This window comes from Triticum dicoccoides, chromosome 4A (assembly GCF_002162155.2).
Source record: "Triticum dicoccoides isolate Atlit2015 ecotype Zavitan chromosome 4A, WEW_v2.0, whole genome shotgun sequence".
NCBI classification, from domain to species: domain Eukaryota; kingdom Viridiplantae; phylum Streptophyta; class Magnoliopsida; order Poales; family Poaceae; genus Triticum; species Triticum dicoccoides.
This window is the reverse complement of record NC_041386.1, coordinates 438,056,501-438,075,083: the sequence shown is the minus strand read 5'-3', so window position 1 is coordinate 438,075,083 and position 18,583 is coordinate 438,056,501.

The window sequence follows — 18,583 nt, the reverse complement described above, 5'->3', positions numbered from 1 at the left end:
CGTGCCCCCACTGATTCAGACCCCACTCGATCGGCCCGCCCAGGTCGAGTAAAAAAAGAGAGAAGAAAGAGTTAAAAACTATTCAGACCTCGGCCGATTGCCAGCAGTCGACCGCGGTCTCGGGGACTACACCCAGTGGGTGCACTTGACGTGCCACCACTGGTTTAGATCCCACTCGACCGGTCCGCCCGGGTCGAGTGGAAGAAAGGAAAGTGAAAAGTACTCAGACCCCTGACGACTGCCCATAGTTGACTGCGGTCTTGGGGACTACACCCAGTGGGTGCACTTACCGTGCCCCCACCGGTTCAGATCCCACTCGACCAGGCTGAGTGGAAGAGCACAAATACTAAAGACAGCAAAACACCCAGTGGGTGTACAGATTCGACGCAAAAAATAAGAGATTGTATGAAAGAAAATGTTTCAGGTAGCATATCCTAATAGAACAAGGTCAGTCGAAAGCCAACTTACCTGGACATTGGCCCGAAGAGCCGTGCTGGCATCATAAGCAGCCTGGCTGTTCTCGTGCACCGTATTCATCCGCTCCATCATCACGTTAGCCTGACGGATAGCCTCCGCAGTGGCGTACGACTGGCTTTCCGGAACATGATAGTTGGTGAACAAACGGGCAGATGGCCCAGATGCGGCAGCCTGGAGCTCTGAGGCATGGGGTTGGGCGGCTGAAGGAAACACTGGTACAATCGACGGTGCAGGGCGCTCACTCGACAATGGGACAGCAAAAGTTACAGAGGCCCCGCCTGCATCTTCAGGTTGTTGGACAGTTAGTTCCGTCGTCAGTCCCGGCTGAGATGTCTTGCTAGCCGCTACTTTTTTGTTCTTTCAGGGCCTCGGGGCTACGTCTTCATCATCATCCGGAAGCTCGATAACGTTGGGTGGGGATGCAACTAAATCAGTAGACCCCAAGTGAATCGCCAGAATTTGATCGAGCAAATAATCAAGAACAAGATCACGAGAATTTTACCTGGGTTAGAGGTAACCGCGTCTTCCATTTCCTTGTCTCGGTATTGGCGGGAAGAAGTTCCAGAGGTAGTAGCACTGCAAATGTCAACTTTCAGTCAGTTATGATCTGTTGCACCAGTCGACCAAAAGATCGGGTCAGATGATTACTCGGAGATGGTGGGAATGGTCACTTTGATTCTGGGCAAAGCCTTCGGCGGTTTGGAGGATGTGGCCATCAATGGTTTCGGCGCAGGAGGCGGCCCGGTCTTGAGCCGTTTCGGTCCCTTCTTAGTCGGCACCGGAGAAGACGTCAGAGGGTGCTTTGAAGATTGCCCAGTCGTTGCGGCCACCAGGTCAGGGGTGTTTGCCGGATCGTGAGCGTGCTTGGACCTCCTTTCTCTGCAAGGAGGCGAGTCGACCTCTTCTTTGTCACTCGGGTCATCGCTCTCCTCATCCTCCTCTGCATCTGAGTGCCACTCGCCACTCTCGCCCCCGCTCGCCTCTTCCTCGACATTTTCCTCCTGGACTCCATTGGGCATCGAGTACATATCAATAAGGGCCTGAAAAGAAAATGAAAAAAAGAAAGAAAGTCGATCGTCAACAAGAGGTTATTCGTAAATCAAGAAGACACTCGACAAAGCAGAATCGTACCTGTTCCGGCTGGCACAAATGGTCGAATGGAACCACCCTCCTGGACCCTCGGGGATTATCCTTGTTGCCGGTAATACCTCTCAGCCTCTTCTCCATTGTGTCCTCACTAACATCCTCCGGGTGGATCCGAGTGGAATCCTCGAGTCCCGAGTACATCCACATCAGATGGTCACGGGCTTGGAGTGGTTGGATGCGTCGACAGAGGAAGACCTCCAGCAGGTCCATACCAGTCACTCCGTCGCGGACAAGTTGGACGACCCGCTTGACCAACACCTTCACCTGCGCCTTCTCTTCCAGGATCACTCTCAAGGAGGAGGGCTTCTCCACTCGAGCCATGGAAAAGGGGGGAAGTCTAGTCGACTGACCCGGGGTCGGCTGGTCCTTGTAGTAAAACTAGGTCGACGACCAACCCCGGACCGAGTCGGGAAGGATCATAGCTGGGAAGGTGCTCTTGTTCCTCATTTGGATTCCAAGACACCCGCACATCTGTATCACGTGCGTCCTCTCATCACTCGGGTTGGCGTTCTTGACCGTCTGGGAGCGACATGTGAATATGTGCTTGAAGAGACCCCAGTGTGGTCGACAACCCAAGAAATTCTCGTGCATAGACACGAAAGCAGAGAGGTACATGATGGTGTTTGGAGAAAAGTGGTGGAGTTGAGCCCCGAAGAATTTCAAGAAACTGTGAAAGAAAGGGTGGGGAGGCAAAGAAAACCCGCGGTCGACATGAGTGGCGAGCAGGACGCACTCACCCTCCTGCGGCTGCGGCTCGGTCTCGTTCCCCGAGAGCCGCACCGATTGGTGAGGGATCAGTCCCCCCTCAACCAAGTCGTCAATGTCATCTTGACTGATTGTTGAGCGAATCCAGTCGCCCTGGATCCAGCCAGGCGACAGGCCGGACCTCGACGAAAATCCGCCCCGGCTGGTCTTCTTTCCCTTTCGCCTTCGCCGTCGCCTTCTTCGCACGCTCCAACGCCACCGTCTTCTCCTTCCCCATGGCAGTGAATCAAGTTCGAGTGGAGCGACGACGCTGAGAGCAGAAGCAGGCGCAATGGAGGAATCTGAGGAGGAGGAAGAAGAATGGGGTCGCACTGTTCAAAGGCCCCGGTCTGGTGCCTTATATAAGGTCGCTTCCGAGTGACTGACTTGTAGGCCCAGACGATCTTATCAAATCCCGCAACAGTCGTGCATGCGATACATGGCAAAAAAGGTGGCGCAGAGATCGAGGCGGCCTGCCTAATCTGTCCCGATTACTGCGGCCTCCCCCGCCCGGCGCACTTCCCAAAATTCAAATGCCACGAAATCTGCAGGCGGCAGAACAACCCTTCAGACAGAAGATTTTTTCCATATCAACACTCGAAACTTAACAACGAAAGTTCATTCGACAAAACCAAGAATGGATCAAGGAGACTGAACAAGCAGTTGAAGCCATTGTGAAGGTCCATTCGACCTCTGGGCGAGACACTCTCAAAGCAAAAAAGCTGAATCAGAAGGATCATCAACTCCTTCTCCACGCGAAGCCTGAACCATTCGGGGGCTAATGATAAAGCTACGTACCTAGGGTAGGGTCATAGACCTGACCTAGACATCCTCCCCTAGGACAGCACCCTAAAGCTAGGATAATCCAAAGGGTACCATCATCCACTCAACTAGAGACGTTCCACTCGGAAGAATCAATGTCACTCGACCGTCACGGAAGTCACTCGACGGACAGGAGTGCTAAAGCCACTCTACATGAGCAACGGTTGAGCATTTACTTATAGGCTTAATTGTCATTTATAGCACTTTAGTGCGGGCGTTACCAGTAACGTTCTCTCTTCAATGTACCTTAAACCCTCTATGACGTGGGCTGGCCGGGGTCCTGGCGCACTCTATATAAGCCATCCCCCTACACAGGCACAAGGATTCGCACCCCCTGTAACACACACGCATATAATCCAGTCGACCGCCTCCGGGCTCCGAGACGTAGGGCTGTTACTTCCTCCGAGAAGGGCCTGAACTCGTAAAACTCGTGTGTACAACTCCTCCATAGCTAGGATCTTGCCTCTACATCCCTACCCCCTATTCTACTATCATACTTAGAACCACGACAGCTGGCCTACTAGAATTTGAGAGGGCAGAGGTGCAGTTTTTCTCTGTGGCATGGAAACCTACCTACAATGTTCGACTATCGGTGTGTGTGGGGAGGGAGGGGGCAGAGACGTAACTATAGAGAGGTAGATCGACTCGTATATGTGTGGAGAAGGAGAGAGACCTAGCTATGTATGGAGGGAGATCGATTGGCATCCATGCATATGTGTAGCGGAGGAATAAGGTTGGAAGAAAGACAAAGGTAGAGTGTCAGCGGGTTGGTGGTGGAGTGGCGTCTCACAAATGGTGGGAGAAGCCTGCTAGACAAACGGAGGGTATGAGTGGAATATCAATAAGAGAGGGCCGGGGATGTCTGTCTGTCTATGCACATGCGTGTGAGAGACGGGTCGGGAGGTATGCAAGGATGATGAGGGGAGACAATATTGTTTTGGTAAGCATACATAACTACATAGGAAGATCAACCGTCGTGTGTACGAGAAAGGGAGAGACGTAACTAGTAAGTCTATCGGTGCGTGGGGAAAAATAATTATAGTCGACCCAGCTATATGTAGGGAGATCGATATGTATACATGCATGCATCTGTCAGAAGGAAATAAGGTCTGGAGAGGCGGACAGGGGGAGAGGGGTGCGGCTAGGAAGTGGTGCGAGAGGCCTACTATGTCGAGGGGGGAGGAGTGTGCGAGTATGAGATCGATGAAAAGAGGGGCAGGAGTGTGCACCTGCGTGGAACCGTATTGAACATAGGGGGCATGGACAGTGAGAAGAGAAGAGGGGAAGTATGTGTTTGTGGTAGGCACACTTGGCTAGAGAGGTATATCGACCAGTGTGTGCCGGAAAGGAGTCGGGGGGCCTACACACACCGCGGGTGAACGGCCTAAAGAGAAATAACGAGCGTGCACGATGGAGGGGACGCTGAGGGAGGGTGAGAGGGGGCGGGGGTGTGCATGCACGATAGAAAGTTAGCGCTAGCTAACTACAAAGAGAAGAAGATCGTGAAGGTGTAAAAGAAGAACAGAGATCATAATTCATTATAAAAAAAGTGGATACAGATACTTGAAGAAGATATCATAATGTAGAACATTGATTATAATTTGGGCTAATGTGTGGCTTTTGCAGCTCAGGGCTAAATACTTGTCATAATGTATGGGGTGGGGCATTATACTTTGTGTGATAAACACGGTGTACGTATGGAACATGGTTTAGATTATGAATATGTAGTTAGTACATCAAATGTACTATTATTTGGAATCAACATCAAGTGTATTCAAAAAAATTGAATTCGAGTTCATATAGTACACATAGTTCATATCTATCTCTATAGTAATCATGTGGTGTGTTGTTAAGGTAATACACGAATGATGGTTGAAGTTGGCAACAATCATGATTGTAGATTCTTATTCAAATAGAGAAACGAATTCAAATTTAGTACGAATTGTAGCGGTAGTATAGACATTTGGAATGCACTAAAATGTTGGTATGAGTAGGTTACATGCATTACACAACCAGCGAAAAAATTTAATTGGACATAACATGGATTCATAGATTTGAATAGCATTTGTATAGTAAAATGGGAAAAGACTCTCTCTTTGTGTGGTTTGAATAGTTTTTTTTTCTTTTTTTCGTTGAGGGAAGTGCGAATTGATTTGGTACATACAAGTACAACATTACACGTTAGGTTTGTCACTAAAATTCAACACGTGCCTTGTTATATCCCGAAAATTCAGATACCGTGCTCCCAAAACTCGCGCCTTCATAACCCGCGGCTTGCTATCCCAAAATTATAACACGCGCGAAAACTCCCCCCAGCTGCCAAATCCTGACATGTGAAATCCCCCTTCTAACCCTGAGCCAAAAGGGCCGCTAGTTCAAATCGATGGGGGTACTTTTGTAACACACCCTACATTTTGGACGAACGCGTCCCTAAGTCATTGTTCCCCCTCCCATCGCCTCCTTTTCGCCATTCGAAATCCCGGGCCGCCATAACCTCTCCGCTCCAGCTGCTAAACCCCACCCTCCTCCGTCCGCCACCTCACCGCTGCCCAGCCGGAGCCTCTTCCCCGATGACATCCTCCACTGCAACAGCTCGACGTCCCTCATCCACCTCCCCGGATGAGGAGCTGTCATCCATCTCGTCATCCTGCCAGTTTAGCTTCCCCGTCCTCCACCTCCAAGGAGCTGCTCCGAAGATCACTTCGTCTATCGCGGCTGCTCCATCCCCACAACTCCGCCTTAACCTACTCCACCGGAACCATAACAACCTCACCGACTCCTCGGACGAAGCCGAGGCCTACTTGTCGCCACCAAAGAGGTTGTACACTCATCGCATTGCACCTTCTCCTTAACTTGACCTCCTGGCGCTGATGGTGCTCCATCCCGCACCCCCATGGTGCGGCTACCTCGAAGTCGGCGCCCCGAGCGACATCTCCATGACGGCTCTCCCCAGTGTGAGGCCCCTTCGGCGGCGGCGCCCATACCAGCCCGATCTGCTGCTGCTGCTGCTCTGGCTCTCACATGCTCGCTCGTGCTGCTGCTGCTGTCCACCTCGCTCGTGTTGCTGCTTTGCTCCAATTTAGCTACACTTCAGTCGACTAAATTGACTTTTCGATCAGTCGATTTTCAGGGGGTGGGGGGCTCGCTGGAGTTAAGGAAGAACCACCGGTAGCAGGGAGGGGAGCTCGCCGGAGTTAAGGAAGAACCACCCGCAGCGGGGAGGGGGCTCGCCGGAGAGGTACCCCAGTATCTATCTTAGGGTTCAGGGTGTGGGCAGTGGTCGCCGACGGTGGGGGTGCGGTGGTGGGGCGGTGGTGTGGGAATCGCTGGAGAAAAAGCTCGGTGCAGGGGGGCTAGAGGGTTATTGGAAATATGCCCTAGAGGCAATAATAAAGAGGTTATTATTATATTTCAGTGTTCATGATAATTTTCTATTGTTCATGCTATAATTGTAGTAACCAGAAACCGTAATACATTTGTGAATACATAGATCGTAATATGTCCCTAGTAAGCCTCTAGTTGACTAGCTCGTTGATCAATAGATGGCCATGGTTTCCTGGCCTTGGACATTGGATTTCGTTGATAACGGGATCACATCATTAGGAGAATGATGTGATGGACAAGACCCAATCCTAAGCGTAGCACAAGATCATGTAGTTCGTCTGCTAAAGCTTTTCTAATGTCAAGTACCATTTCCTCGGACCATGAGATTGTGCAACTCCCGGATACTGTAGGAATGCCTTGGCTGTACCAAAAGTCACAACGTAACTCGGTGGCTATAAAGGTGCACTACAGGTATCTCCAAAAGTATATGTTGGGTTGGCATGAATCGAGACTGGGATTTGTCACTCTGTATGACGAAGATGTACCTCTGGGCCCACTCGGTAATGCATCATCATAACGAGCTCAATGTGACTAAGGAGTTAGCCACAGGATCATGCGTTACAGAATGAGTAAATAGACTTGCCGGTAACGAGATTGAACGAGGTATAGAGATACCGACGATCGAATCTCGGGCAAGTAACATGCCGATAGACAAAGGGAATTGTATACGGGATTGATTGAATCCCCGACATCGTTGTTCATTCGATAAGATCATCGTGGAACATGTAGGAGCCAACATGGGTATCCAGATCCCTCTGTTGGTTATTGGCTGGAGAGATGTCTCGGTCATGTCTGCATGGTTCCCGAACCCGTAGTGTCTACACACTTAAGATTCGATGACGCTAGGGTTATAGAGAAAGTATGTACGTGGTTACTGCATGTTGTTCGGAGTCCCGAATGAAATCTCAGACGTCACGAGGAGTTCCGTAATGGTCTGGAGGTAAAGAATTATATATAGGAAGTGAGGATTTGGACACCAGAAGTGTTCCGGGCATCACGGGTAATGTACCGGGACCACCGGAAGGGTTCCGGGGGTCCACTGGGAGGGTCTATCAGCCTTGGAGGCTTGCATGGGCCAAAGTGGGAAGGGACCAGCCCCTATGTGGGATGGTGCGTGTCCCACCAAGGCCCGAAATGCAGCGCAACGGAAGAGGGAGAAACCATAGGCGCAGATGGGCCTCAGGCCCACCCAAGGGCGCGCCCCCCTCTCTCCCCTTTGGCCGCCCCCACAATCCCATCTAGGGCTGCCGCCCCCCTAGGGATGGAACCCTAGAGGGGGAGCAGCCCCCTCCCCTCCTCCTATATATAGTGGGGTTTTTGGGGATTCCATACAAAAAAAGCCTCTCTCTCTCTATCTCTCTCTCTCTCGGCGCAGCCCTACCTCTCCACCTCCTCGTCTTTCCTAGTGCTTGGCGAAGCCCTGCTGGAGAACCACACTGCTCCACCACCACCACGCTGACGTGCTGCTGCTGGAGTTGTCTTCCCCAACCTCCCCCTCCTCCTTGCTGGATCAAGGTGCGGGAGACGTCACCGGGCTGCACGTGTGTTGAATGCGGAGGCGCCGTTGTTTGGCGCTTAGATCGGAATCGACCGCGATCTAAATCGCTGCGTGTACGACTCCACCAACCGTGTTCTTGCAACGCTTCTGCTTAGAGATCTTCAAGGGTATGAACATGCACTCCCTCTCTCTCGTTGCTAGCATCTCCTAGATTGATCTTGGTGATACGTAAGAATTTTTTTGAATTATTGCTACGTTCCCCAACAGTGGCATCATGAGCTAGGTCTATGTGTAGATTCTATGCACGAGTAGAACACAAAGCAGTTGTGGGTGATGATTTGTTCAATTTTCTTACCATTACTAGTCTTATCTTGATTCGGCGGCATTGTGGGATGAAGTGGCCCAGACCGACCTTACACATATGCTTACGTGGGACTGGCTCCACCGACTGAGATGCAATTGATGCATAAGGTGGCTGGTGGGTGTCTGTCTCTCCCACTTTAGTCTGATCGGATTCGATGAAAAGGGTCCTTATGAAGGGTAAATAGCGATTGGCATATCACCGTTGTGGTTTTGCACAGGTAAGAAACATTCTTGCTAGAACCCAGAGCAGCCACGTAAAACATGCAACAACAATTAGAGGACGTCTAACTTGTTTTTGCAGAGTATGCTATGTGATGTGATATGGCCAAAAGGATGTGATGAATGATATATGTGATGTATGAGATTGATCTTGTTCTTGTAATAGGAATCATGACTTGCATGTCGATGAGTATGACAAAAGGCAGGAGCCATAGGAGATGTCTTAATTTATTTATGACCTGCGTGTCAATGAAAACGCCATGTAATTACTTTACTTTATTGCTAACCGTTAGCCATAGTAGTAGAAGTAATAGTTGGCGAGACAACTTGATGAAGACATGATGATGGAGACATGGTGTCATGCTAGAGACGATGGTGTTCATGCCGTGCCTCAAAGATGGAGATCAAAGGCGCAAGATGATATTGGCCATATCATGTCACTTTATGATTTGCATGTGATGTTTGTCATGTTTACAACTTATTTGCTTAGAACGACGGTAGCATAAATAAGATGATCCCTCACTAAAATTTCAAGAAAAGTGTTCCCCCTAACTGTGCACCGTTGCGAAGGTTCATTGTTTCTAAGCACCACGTGATGATTGGGTGTGATAGATCCTAACATTCGCATACAACGGGTGTAAGCCAGATTTACACATGCAAAACACCTAGGTTGACTTGACGAGCCTAGCATGTACAGACATGGCCTCGGAACACGGGAGACCGAAAGGTCGAACATGAGTGGTATTGTAGATACGATCAACATGGAGATGTTCACCATTGATGACTAGTCCGTCTCATGTGATGATCGGACATGGCCTAGTCGATTCGGATCATGTATCACTTGGATGACTAGAGGGATGTCTATCTGAGTGGGAGTTCATTAAATAATTTGATTAGATGAACTTAATTATCATGAACTTAGTCTAAAATGTCTTTACAATATGTCTTATAGATCAAATGGCCCACGCTAATGTTTCCCTCAACTTCAACGCATTCCTAGAGAAAACTAAGCTGAAAGACGATGGTAGCAACTATACGGATTGGGTCCGTAACTTGAGGATCATCCTCATAGATGCTAAGAAAGCATATGTCCTTGAAGCACCGCTAGGTGACACACCCATTTTACCAGCAACTCAAGACGTTATGAACGTCTGGCAGTCGTGTAGTGATGATTACTCCCTGGTTTAGTGCGGCATGCTTTACATCTTAGAACCGGGGCTCCAAAAGCGTTTCGAGCAGCACAAAGCATATGAGATGTTTCTAGAGCTGAAAATGGTTTTCCAAGATCATGCCCTTGTCAAGAGATATGAAGTCTCCGACAAGTTCTACAGTTGTAAGATGGAGGAAAACAGTTCTGCCAGTGAGCATATACTCAATATGTCTGGGTTGCATAACCGCTTAATGTCTCAGCTGGGAGTTAATCTTCTAGATGACTCGGTCATTGACAGGATCCTCCAGTCGCTTCCACCTAGCTACAAGAGATTTGTGATGAACTACAATATGCAAGGGATGGAGAAGTCCATTCCTGAGTTATATTCAATGCTTAAATCAGTGGAGGTGGAAATCAAAAAGGAACATCAAGTGTTGATGGTGAATAAAACCACTAGTTTCAAGAAAGGCAAGGTTAAGAAGGACTTCAAGAAGGACGGCAAGGGAGTTGATGCGCCCGGTAAATCAGTTGTCGGGAAGAAGCCAAAGAATGGACCCAAGCCCGAGACTCAGTGCTTTTATTGTAAGGGAAATGGTCACTTGAAGTGGAACTGCCCCAAGTACTTAGCGGATAAGAAGGCCGACAATGTCAAAGGTATATGTGATATACATGTTATTGATGTGTACCTTACCAGTGCTCGTAGTAGCTCCTGGGTATTTGATACCGGTGCGGTTGCTCATATTTGTAACTCAAAACAGGAGCTGCGAAATAAGCGGAGACTGGCGAAGGATGAGGTGACGATGCGCGTCGGGAATGGTTCCAAGGTCGATGTGATTGCCGTCGGCACGCTCCCTCTACATCTACCTACGGGATTAGTTTTAAACCTCAATATTTGTTATTTAGTGCCAGCTTTGAGCATGGACATTGTATTTGGATCTCATTTAATGCAAGATGGCTACTCATTTAAATCCGAGAATAATGATTGTTCCATTTATATGAGAGATATGTTTTATGGTCATGCCCCGCTGGTCAATGGTTTATTTTTGTTTAATCCCGAACGTGATGTTACACATATTCATAGTGTGAATGCCAAAAGATGTAAGGTTGATAATGATAGTCCCACATACTTGTGGCACTGCCGCCTTGGTCACATTGGTGTCAAACGCATGAAGAAACTCCATGCAGATGGACTTTTGGAGTCTCTTGATTATGAATCATTTGACACATGCGTACCATGCCTCATGGGCAAATGACCAAGACTCCGTTCTCCAGAACAATGGAGCGAGCAACCAACTTATTGGAAATCATACATACTCATGTGTGCGGTCCAATGAGCGTTGAGGCTCGCGGTGGCTATCATTATGTTCTCACCCTCACTGATGACTTAAGTAGATATGGGTATGTCTACATAATGAGACACAAGTCTGAGACCTTTGAAAAGTTCAAGGAATTTCAGAGTGAGATAGAGAATCAACGTGACAGGAAAATAAAGTTCTTACGATCAGATCGTGGAGGAGAATACTTGAGTCACGAGTTTGGCACGCACTTAAGGAAATGTGGAATTGTTTCACAACTCATGCCACCTGGAACACCTCAGCGAAATGGTGTGTCCGGACGTCGTAATCGCACTCTATTGGATATGGTGCGATCTATGATGTCTCTTACCGATCTACCGCTAGCATTTTGGGGTTATGCTTTAGAGACTACCACATTCACTTTAAATAGGGCTCCGTTGAAATTCGTTGAGACGACACCGTATGAATTATGGTTTGGAAAGAAACCTAAGCTGTCATTTTTGAAAGTTTGGGGATGCGATGCTTATGTCAAGAAACTTCAACCTGAAAAGCTCGAACCCAAGTCGGAAAAATGCGTCTTCATAGGATACCCTAAGGAAACTATCGAGTATACCTTCTACCTCAGATCCGAAGGAAAGATCTTTGTTTCCAGGAATGGATCCTTTCTAGAGAAAGAGTTTCTCTCGAAAGAAGTAAGTGGGAAGAAAGTAGATCTTGATGAGGTACTACCTCTTGAACCGGAAAGTAGCGCAACTTAGGAAGATGTTTCTACGGTGCCTGCACCGACTAGAGAGGAAGTTAATGATGATGATCATGAAACTTTGGATCAAGTTGCTACTGAACTTAGTAGGTCCATGAGGACACATTCTGCACCAGAATGGTACGGCAATCCTGTCCTGGAAATCATGTTGTTAGACAACGATGAACATTCGAACTATGAAGAAGCGATGGCGGGCCCGGATTCCAACAAATCGCTTGAAGCCATGAAATCCGAGATAGGATCCATATATGAAAACAAAGTATGGACTTCGACAGACTTGCCTGATGATCGGCAAGCCATAGAAAATAAATGGATCTTTAAGAAGAAGACTGGCACGGATGGTAATGTGACCATCTATAAGGCTCGGCTTGTCGCTAAGGATTATCGACAAGTTCAAGGGGTTGACTATGATGAGACCTTCTTACTGGTAGCGAAGCTGAAGTCCGTCTGAATCATGTTAGCAATTGCCGCATTCTATGATTATGAGATATGGTAAATGGACGTCAAAATGGCATTCCTTAATGGTTTCCTTAAGGAAGAATTGTATATGATGCAACCGGAAGGTTTTGTCGATCTTAAGAATGCTGACAAGGTATGCAAGCTCTAGCGCTCAATCTATGGGCTGGTGCAAGCATCTCAGAGTTGGAACATTCGCTTTGATGAGATGATCAAAGCGTTTGGGTTTACGCAGACTTATGGAGAAGCCTGTGTTTACAAGAAAGTGAGTGGGAAGTCTGTAGCATTTCTCATATTATATGTGGATGACATACTATTGATGCAAAATGATATAGAACTTTTGGAAAGCATAAAGGCCTACTTGAATAAGTGTTTTTCAATGAATGACCTTGGAGAAGCTGCTTACATATTAGGCATCAAGATCTATAGAGATAGATCGAGACGCCTCATTGGTCTTTCACAAAGCACATACCTTGACAAGATATTGAAGAAGTTCAATATAGATCAGTCCAAGAAGGGGTTCTTGTCTGTATTGCAAGGTGTGAAATTGAGCACGGCTCAGTGCCCGACCTCGGCAGAAGATAGAGAAAACATGAGTGTCACCCCCTATGCCTCAGCCATAGGGTCTATTATGTATGCCATGCTATGTACCAGACCTGATGTGAACCTTGCCGTAAGCTTAGTAGGGAGGTACCAAAGTAATCCCAGCATGGAACACTAGACAATGGTCAAGAATATCCTAAAGTACCTGAAAAGGACTAAGGATATGTTTCTCGTTTATGGAGGTGACGAAGAGCTCATCGTAAAGGGTTACGTCGATGCTAGCTTCGACACAGATCTGGATGACTCCAAGTCACAAACCGGATACATGTACATTTTGAATGGTGGGGCAGTCAGCTGGTGCAGTTGCAAGCAAAGCGTCATGGTGGGAACTACATGTGAAGCGGAGTACATAGCAGCCTCGGAGGCAGCACATGAAGCAGTCTGGATGAAGGAGTTTGATACGTCCATTTTGCATCATGCTTTTATATCAATATTTATTGCATTATGTGTTGTTATTACACATTATGTCACAGTACTTATGCCTATTCTCTCTTATTTTACAAGGTTTACATAAAGAGGGAGAATGCCGGCAGCTGGGATTCTGGGCTGGAAAAGGAGCAAATATTAGAGACCTATTCTGCACAGCTCCAAAAGTCCTAAAACTTCACGGAAGATGTTTTCCAAATATATAAAAAATACTGAGAGCAAGAACTTCACCAGGGGGGCCACACCCTGCCCACGAGGGTGGGGGCGCGCCCTACCCCCCTGGATGCGCCCCCCTACCACGTGGGCCCCCTGGTGGCCGTCCGGTGACCATCTTCTGCTATATGAAGTATTTCGATGGGAAAAAAATCATAAGCCATCTTCTCGGACGAAACTCCACCGCCACGAGGCAGAACCTTGGCAAAACCAATCTAGGGCTCTGGCGGAGCTGTTCTGCCGGAGGAACTTCCCTCCCGGAGGGGCAAATCATCGCCATCATCATCACCAATGCTCCTCTCATCGGGAGAGGGCAATCTCCATCAACATCTTCATTAGCACCATCTCATCTCAAAACCCTAGTTCATCTCTTGTATGCAATTCTTCTCTCCAAGTCCGGGATTGGTGCTAGTAGGTTGCTAGTAGTGTTAATTACTCCTTGTAGTTGATGCTAGTTGGTTCAATTGGTGGAAGATCATATGTTCAGATCCTATATGCATATTAATACCCCTCTGATTATGAACATGTTTATGCTTTGTGAGTAGTTACTTTTGTTCCTGAGGACATGGGAGAAGTCTTTCTATTAGTAGTCATGTGAATTTGGTATTTGTTTGATATTTTCATGAGATGTATGTTGTCTCTTCTCTAGTGGTGTTATGTGAACGTCGACTACATGACACTTCACCATTATTTGGGCCTAGAGGAAGGCATTGGGAAGTAATAAGTAGATGATGGGTTGCTAGAGTGACAGAAGCTTAAACCCTAGTTTATGCGTTGCTTCGTAAGGGGCTAATTTGGATCCATATGTTTCATGCTATGGTTAGATTTACCTTAATACTTTTGTTGTTGTTGCGGATGCTTGCAATAGAGGTTAATCATAAGTGGGATGCTTGTCCAAGTAAGGGCAGTACCCAAGCACCGGTCCACCCACATACCAAATTATCAAAGTACCAAACGCGAATCATTTGAACGTGATGAAAACTAGCTTGACGATATTCCCATGTGTCCTCGGGAGCGCTTTACATCATATAAGAGTTTGTCCATGCTTGTCCTTTTCTACAAAAAGGATTGGGCCACCTTGCTGCACCTTATTTACTTTTGCTACTTGTTTCTCGTTACAAATTATCTTATCACAAAACTATCTGTTACCACTTATTTCAGTACTTGCAGAGAATACCTTGCTGGAAGCCGCTTATCATTTCCTTCTGCTCCTCCTTGGGTTCGACACACTTACTTATCAAAAGGACTATGATAGATCCCCTATACTAGTGGGTCATCAAGACTTTTTTCTGGCACTGTTGGCGGGGAGTGAAGCGCCTTTGGTAGGTGGAATTTGGCAAGGAAAAATTTATATAGTGTGCTGAAATTTACTGTCACTTGTTACAATGGAAAGTAATCCTCTGAGGGGCTTGTTCGGGGTATCTTCACCCCGACTAGTAGAGCAATGAGTTGCTCCTCAACCTACTGAACCTACTGAAAATCAAAATGAAAAATGAAAATGCTTGCTTTGAAGTTCCTTCGGGTATGATAGAAAAACTGCTAGCTAATCCTTTTTTAGGATATGGAGCAAAACATCCTGATGAACATCTGATATATGTGGATGAAGTTTGTGGATTATTTAAGCTTGCAGGTGTACCCGGAGATGTTGTTAAGAAGAAGGTCTACCCTTCATCTTTCAGGGGAGATGCATCGACATGGTATAGGCTATGTGATGATATGGGGTCTTGGAATTACAAATGATTGAAATTGGAATTTCATCAGAAGTTTTATCCTATGCATCTTGTTCATCGTGATCGCAATTATATATATAATTTTTGACCTCGCGAAGGAGAAAGCATCGCTCAAGCTTGGGGGAGGCTTAAATCAAGGTTATATTCATGACCCGATCATGAGCTCTCAAGAGAAATGATTATTCAAAAATTTTATGCTCGGCTTTCCGGTAACAATCGCACCATGCTTGATACTTCTTGTGCTGGCTCTTTTATGATGAAGACTATTGAATTCAAATGGGATTTATTGGAAAGAATTAAATGCAACTCTGAAGATTGGGACCTCGACAATGGTAAGGAGTCAGGTATGACACCTAGTTTTGATTGTGTTAAATCTTTTATGGATACCGATATTTTTCGTAAATTTAGCACTAAATATGGACTTGACTATGAGATAGTAGCTTCTTTCTATGAATCTTTTGCTGCCTATGTTGATCTCCCCAAGGAGAAGTGGTTTAAATATCATCCTCCCATAGAAGTAAAAGTAGCTGCACCTATTAAAGTTGAAGAAAAGACTGTCACTTATAATGATCCTATTGTTCCTGCTTCTTATGTTGAGAAACCACCTTTCCCAGTTAGGATAAAGGATCATGCTAAAGCTTCAACTGTGGTTCGTAAAAGCAATATTAAAACATATACACCTCCTGAGCAAGTTACAGTTGAACCTAATATTGCTATCGTTAAAGATATCTTGTCTGATAATATTGATGGGCATGTTATTTATTTCTGTGATGAAACTGCTAGAATTGCTAAACCCCGTGATAAAGATAAACCTAGACCTGTGGTAGGCATGCCTATTATTTCTGTTAAAATAGGAGATCATTGTTATCATGGCTTACGTGATATGGGTGCTAGTGCTAGTGCAATACCTTATTCCTTATACAAAGAAGTTATGCATGATATTGCACCTGCTGAGATGGAAGATATTGATGTCACAATTAAACTTGCCAATAGAGATACTATTTCACCAATGGGAATTGTTAGAGATGTTGAAGTCTTGTATGGGAAAACTAAATATCCTGCTGATTTTCTTGTTCTTGTTTCCCCACAAGATAACTTTTGTCCCATTATATTTGGTAGACCCTTCTTAAATATTGTTAATGCTACCATAGATTGCAAAAGAGATGTTGTTACTATCGGTTTAGATGATATGACTCATGAATTTAATTTTTGTAAATTAAGTAGACAACACTGTGAAGAAGAATTACCTAGTAAGGATGAAATTATTAGTCTTGCTTCTATTGCCGTACCTCCTAGTGATCCTTTAGAACAATACTTGCTAGACCATGAAAATGATATGTTTATGAATGAAAGAAGGGAATTAGATGAAGTATTCTTTAAATAGGAACCTATTCTGAAAAACAATTTACCTGTTGAAATCCTAGGGGATCCTCCTCCACCCAAGGGTGATACCGTGTTTGAGCTTAAACTGTTACCTGATACTCTTAAATATGCTTATCTTGATGAGAAAAAGATATATCCTGTCATTATTAGTGCTAACCTTTCAGAGCATGAGGAAGAGAGATTATTGAAAACTCTGAAGAAGCACCGCGCTGCTATTGGGTATACTCTTGATGATCTTAAGGGCATTAGTCCCACTCTATGTCAACATAAAATTAATTTGGAAGAAGATGCTAAACTAGTTCGTGATCATCAACGCCGGCTGAATCCTAAAATGAAAGAAGTGGTAAGAAAGGAGATACCAAAGCTCCTTGAGGCAGGTATAAATTATCCCATTGCTGATAGTCAATGGGTAAGCCCAGTCCATTGTGTCCCTAAGAAGGGAGGGATTACTGTTGTTCCTAATGATATAGATGAATTGATTCCTCAAAGAATTATTACAGGTTATAGGATGGTAATTGATTTCCACAAATCAAATAAGGCTACTAAAAAGGATCATTACCCCTTACCTTTTATTGATCAAATGCTAGAAAGATTTTCCAAACATACACATTTTTTCTTTCTAGATGGTTATTCTGGTTTCTCTCAAATACTTGTGTCAGCCAAAGATCAATCAAAGATTACTTTTACATGCCCTTTTGGTACTTTTGCTTATAGACGTATGCCTTCTGGTCTATGTAATGCAACTGCTACCTTTCAAAGATGCATGATGGCTATATTCTCTGACTTTTGTGAAAAAAATTGTGAGGTTTTCATGGACGACTTTTCCGTCTATGGATCTTCTTTTGATGATTGCTTGAGCAACCTTGATCGAGTTTTGCATAGATGAGAAGAAACTAATCTTGTCTTGAATTGGGAAAAATGCCACTTTATGGTTAATGAAGGTATTGTCTTGGGGCATAAAGTTTCTGAAAGAGGTATTGAAGTTGATAAAGCCAAGGTTGATGCTATTGAAAAGATGCCATGTCCCAAGGACATCAAAGATATAAGAAGTTTCCTTGGTCATGCCGGTTTTTATAGGAGTTTCATTAAGGACTTCTCAAAAATCTCTCGACCTCTGACTAATTTATTACAAAAAGATATACCATTTGTCTTTGATGATGATTGTGTAGAAGCATTTGAAATACTTAAGAAAACATTGATCTCTGCACCTATTATTCAGCCACCTGATTGGAATTTACCCTTTGGAATTATGTGTGATGCTAGTGATTATGATGTAGGTGTTGTTCTAGGACAAAGAGTTCATAAGAAACTAAATGTTATTCAATATGCTAGTAAAACTCTAGACAATGCTCAAAGAAATTATGCTACTACTGAAAAAGAATTCTTAGCAGTTGTATTTGCTTGTGATAAGTTTAGACCTTATATTGTTGATTCTAAAGTAACTATTCACACTGATCATGCTGCTATTAAATATCTTATGGAAAAGAAAGATGCTAAACCTAGACTTATTAGATGGGTTCTCTTGCTACAAGAATTTCATTTGCATATTGTTAATAGAAAAGGAGATGAGAACCCCGTTGCAGACAACTTGTCTAGGTTAGAAAATGTGCTTGATGACCCACTACCTATTGATGATAGCTTTCCTGATGAGCAACTAAATGTCACAAATGCTTCTCATACTGCTCCATGGTATGCTGATTATGCTAATTACATTGTTGCTAAGTTTATACTACCTAGTTTCACATACCAGCAAAAGAAAAAGTTCTTCTATGATTTGAGGCATTACTTTTGGGATGACCCACATCTTTATAAAGAAGGAGTGGATGGTGTTATTAGACATTGTGTACCTGAGCATGAACAGGAACAGGTCCTACGTAAGTGTCACTCTAAAGATTATGGAGGACACCATGCTGG